Genomic DNA, 5794 nt, shown 5'->3' with positions numbered 1-5794 from the left:
CGGTATAATTCATTATAATCAATTGTGTCCAACGCAGGGATGCTAATAAGCAACAAAATTTTACTAGCTCAAGAAAAAAAAAAACTACTACCTCACATCCTACAATAGAAATCATTTACTGACCTTTGAAATAAATACCGGTAATAGTGATATTAAAAACTCGCCCGCACCGATAATCTTACTCGCCCCGGACGAGTGGGCGAATGGTTATTTGCATCCCTGGTCCAACGTCTTTATACTCTTAGTCCCATTCCTTCATTTTAACATTAAAAGCATTATTTTTATTTTTATTTATTTATTTATTTATTTAGTACTTTTTGCTGTTTTCACATTGTTCTTGAAGTGAATCGTAGTTTCACAATGCAGAATCACGAACATTCCCTGGATGTTATACTGAACACACTAATTACTGGGTATTTTGGTTGCATAACGATGTAGGATATATACTGTAGTCAGATAACAATCAATAATAATTTCACAGCCAAACGGAAAGCGAGAGCGAAAAGTGCTTTCAAAAAGCGTTTTGTCTGGTTCACCTGTATCCAGGCCCGAAACCAGCTACAGGGGTTTGCGGGGGGGGGGGGGCATGAATATATTAGAGGGGTCAAGTTATTAAAAATTATCTTACAAATATCTAAATTGTGTATTTTTGTATTGCGGCCTGGAGGGGCCACGAAAAGTTTAGGGTTCAGCCCCCCTTTTGGTTGCAGGCGTGCCTGTATCTACAAAATTTTAAGAGTTCTATCTAATTAGTAGGCCATGGAGGTGTGTGAAATTGCAAGATTTGATATAACAAACAAACAACAACAATGTATAATACAACAACAAGAACAAAAGTTACAAATATCAAAGGAGTAACAAATTTAGGAAATTTTGAATATAAAAATATTTATTTCGAAAATAAAATTAAATATTTTGGTTTAACATCCCACAAGTGCGCCTTTGAGGCTAAGGCAGACGGATGACTAAGACAAATGAATGATAATGGAAGAATTGGTGGAATGAGGAAGTTGCAGGTAACGGGAGTACCCCTAGAAAACCCACAGACACGTTGTTGTCCATCACAAACTTACCTGGCCGGGGATCGAACCAAGGACCCCACCCACCACAGATAAGCGCTCTATCACTGAGCCGCCGTGCCCTTCAATATTTATTTCGAAAAGAATAGTACAATACAAAAAGTTTAGGGGACTAATAAAACTCACATCAGAAAGTTTAAAATTATATACAGAGAGGCTGGGAGCAGATTAATTTAATTTACAACTGTCACTTCAATGTGTCAACAAAAATATTAATTTTCAAAATCAGAATTAATTGATTAATTGCCATTTGTCAACAGACCGTCGTTGGTGAACTGGGTCTCCTTTATTATTTCTCTACCTGTCCACTACTCTCAGTCGAAGAACAAAACTTATTTTATGAGAAGTGGGCAAATAAACAGTGAATGAAACCAGAATAAATTGTTTAGCATACTGAAATGAGATTAAATATTAAAATATTTAATCTTTTATAGGGACAATGTAGTCCAGTGGTTAGAGCGTTGGATTCATGTCCGCGTGGTCCAAGGTTCGATTCCAGGCTGGTGCTTCCTAATTTTCGGCGTCCACCCAGCGTCGTGATGCAAACTGGGGAGTCACGTGAAAACAAGACGTGACGACCACTAGGTCTAGAAAGCTCCTGATACGCCTGTTAGAGAGAGGGCGTCGCAGCGCGCAGACCACGTGATCGCCGCTAGGATGGACGTAGTTCAGCCGGTCACTAGCAGATGGCGCTGAAGTACGTTTAGGCCCACAGAATGGGCCGTTACGCCATGGGGTTTGGTTTTATTATTGTATCTACGATCTATTAGTACATTTTTTTTAATGAACCAAGACTGTCGTTCAACACCCTTTCTCATTTTTTTATTACTCTAGTTCTCTACTCATTCCTCATAATACAGGGTGGCCCAAAAATAGGTATACAGCCCCGTAGTGCTTTTTATATCATTTTGTGGACGCCGGCTCATTTAATTAAAAGAATTTTGAAGAGATATTCAAATTAAATGATCCGGGGACCCACAAACCCTCACAACAAGTGAAAATTTCACCGTTGTCAGGCCAAGGCAGCTAACAGCAGGAATACGCTTCCTAATTACTTACTTAAAACGCAGGTAAAACACATGTACGAAAAGCTACAGCTAAAGGCATGCGATTCAAGCAGGTGGATGAACGAAAACAATCGAATATAAACAACAATTTTTATTAGGCTGAGGGGCTCAATATTTAAATATACAATTTAAAATATTTTATATTTCGAAGTATTTAACTAAATATTTGTCCACTGTTCAGATATACTAAGATACTTATGAAGTTTATTCTGCCATGGAGCACGTCCTATTCTTCCTTCTTGATTAGCTCACTACTTGCTCCTGCCTGCTCCAGCAACCGTCGAGTTCGAAGTGGACGAGCCTCTCTCGCTGCTTTCCGTGTATATCCGCTTCGTAGGCTCGCCGACTGGACAGCAGTGTTGCTAACCCTTTGGGTGACGTCACCTGCATGGTTCTGTGGGAGGGGACTACCACAATTTCTTAAGACTTAGTTTCTTTATTATTTGTTCTTAATATCCTTTTACTTATACCTTACGCTCGGAACACCCGAAGTAAATAAACCCATAAACTAAAACGTTATACTAGATCAATGCAGGGGTGTATACCTACTTTTGGGCCAAAGGACAGTACGCGAACATGGAATTCATCTGATTTTGACTAAAATTGGGATGTTGATAGAACTTCACGATCTTAGTACGTATATTAAATATTTTAGTATGCAGTCCTTTTTGATTCCTGAGTTGTTGGTAAATAAATTTTGAGTTCGACTTAATGAAATGTCACTATGTATGGAGTTATCGACGATACTAATCCGACCATGTCCAAATTTGTTATGGTCGTAGTAAACCTTGTGTACGTTAGTAACGTTCGTGAAATATTATGGTATACAGACCATTTGTTCTTGAGTTATGGATCGCCCAATTGGATTTGGATTCAGTAAAATAAAGCTATCTTACTAAATCACGATTGATAAAACCCAATAGACCTTGATCAAACTTGGTGCAATGGTAAAAGTTGACGAGCTTTGTACACATTCGAGCAACGTATGAAATATTGTGGTATACAGGGGATACGGACAAAATCTCGCGGCCGAAACATCGCCGCCCAAAACCTCGCGGGACAAAATCTCGCCGGGCCAAAACCTCGCGTGGCCAAAACTTCGCGGGACAAAATCTCGCGGGACAAAATCTTGCCGGGCCAAAACCTCGCCGCCCAAAACCTCGCGGGACAAAATCTCGCCGGACCAAAACCTCGCGTTGCCAAAACCTCGCCGGGCCAAAACCTCGCCACCCAAAACATCGCGTGGCCAAAACCTCGCCGTGAATGAAACTTTTCTTTAAAATTTACCCAATGGGTTTCTTAATATGCAATTCCACATTACAAATAATAATAATAATAATATACAAAACATGGTGTGCGTGGGCTTCCTCGAGTTATTCCCGTTTCTTCCTACTTTCTTTATTCGATCATTTCCTTCATCCTGGTCATCTACGTCTTCTTTAACCTACAGGACATAATCAAGGGACGTCGTAAAAACTCATATATATTATTTCATACTTTCATAAATATTATTAGATTTTTTGTTAAAATTTTAAGTTTTTGGATGTTCCAAAGTTCACGAAACTAACCCCGTTAGTTGTCATTACTTTCCTTATTCAGACTTTCTTTCCCTATAACCAGTTTAAAAACATCCTGTCGCCCTACCTTCACACTGAAATCCTCTAATACAGAAATAGAATTTTCATATGGTATCGCGGGACTTGGTCAAATACCCGTGATCTTCTTCTAAAAACAGCGTCTTTTATACCGTCATCCTTATCATCTGTTGGAACATTTACATTTTGGTCAGGCGAGATTTTGGGTATGGCGATATTTTGGGGCGCGAGGTTTTGGCCCGGCGAGATTTTGGCCCGCGAGGTTTTGGCCAGGCGAGGTTTTGGCCAAGCGACGTTTTGGGCGGCGAGGTTTTGGCGCGGCGAGATTTTGTTCCGCGAGGTTTTGGGAGGTGAGGTTTTGGCCAGGCGAGGTTTTGGTCCGCGAGGTTGTCGCCGCGAGGTTTTGTACCCAAACCGGTATACAGATGTTTAGTTTCTGAATTATTGGCCATCAACGTTGGGTTTGAACTCAGTGCAATCAAGAAATTTCATACACCTAGAGACTTTCTATTTCAAGTGTGGCCCTGCTGGCGTTGCTTCCCGTACCTCTCTCGAAAGAGGAAGGACAAATTGCTGTGGCTGAGAGTTGGATGCGGACAGGGTTGCCACATTGAAACATTTCGATGTATTTCATGGACTTTGCTGTGCACTGTCTTGTTAGCCATTCTAAGTAGCTTACGATATGTACTCGCCAACACCAAACGACTGAATGACAAAATTGGCAACACAGCAGAGCACGGGTCATTCACTTATTTCCCCAATGCAAAAGGGAAAGTTTCGTCCGTAAGAGGGCGGGGGCAAAGTATGTTTCACATATTTTCCGAGGGCACACTTGAAACAGAAAGGTCTCGGTGTAAGATTTCGAAATGTTGGTGTGGAGAGAACGGAGAGAATTATCTGGGTCGAACGGAAAACGAATGAATGTTAGAAATGGTGGGGGAGAAAAGAACAATTTTAGATATTATTAAGAAGAGGAAGAAAAACTGATTGGGACATTGGATAAGAAGGAACTATATGATGAGGGACCTGCTGGAAGGTATAGTGAGAGGGCAAAGAAGACTACAATTAATGGACAATATCAAAACAGATACGTGAAGACGAAGAGGATGGCGTAAGACGTGGAATATGGAACATTCTCAGCTGTAACAAGTTACCTGCCAATAATGGCAGAATACTTATGATGATGATGATGATGATGATGATGATGATGTGTAAGATTTAGAACTTTCGTAATAATGACAATCAACTTTAATACTCTTGAGGCTCAAGCCTCTTAAAACTGAATTTCTGCAACGCCACTGCAATACATTAGTCTTTAAATGGTATAAAGAATCTAGAAACAACAGCCTTGATTAATAAAGAAAAACGCTTACAGAAATGTGGGAGACATAAAACTTAAATAACACATGAATAAAACAAATAAATAAAACATTTCTCGTGTCAACATGGTATGCAATTCGTTTGAGTTTGTGTCCACTGTTTACTTACGCTCCTTCTCATAAAACGAGATCTGTTCTTTGACTGATGGTTAGTGGACAGTTAAAAGAAATAACAAATAAAGCCCAATTCACCAAAGGACTGTCACCACTACGTCGCCTCTCTGTCTCCTTGATGCCAACAATTCAGAAGAAATACTCCGCCACTTCTTCTAACAAATCTCTACTTCTCCAGTTTTGCTCGAAAGATCCCTTCTTTCATCTTCCTCCCCCTCTTCCCCCCAAACGCCCACTCACCCTTTAAAGGAAGAAAAGATCTTCTCTCTCCTACCACCTTCTCTCAGTATCCCCCTCCCTTGCTTGTTTACGACGCCATTCTCGGAAATCGAAATTTTGGCGCAACAGAAATAGAAAAGCTGATGTTCTCTACTCATTCTCAAATTCAGAGAAACCAACTCCGATATCATGAAATAAACCAATAGGATAACAATATTGCTATCGATATCATGAAATTATTGTTTTTTTCTTTGATAACATTAACTTCAGATTTCTTAAGAGGTGCACATAAGAATAATATTACAAATATATATTGCCGTATTCTACATGCTTTAAGAGGC

The sequence above is a fragment of the Thermobia domestica genome, chromosome 18, assembly GCF_964235325.1.
Source record: "Thermobia domestica chromosome 18, izTheDome1.hap1.1, whole genome shotgun sequence".
Lineage (NCBI taxonomy): Eukaryota > Metazoa > Arthropoda > Insecta > Zygentoma > Lepismatidae > Thermobia > Thermobia domestica.
Note: the sequence above shows the minus strand (reverse complement) of the source record.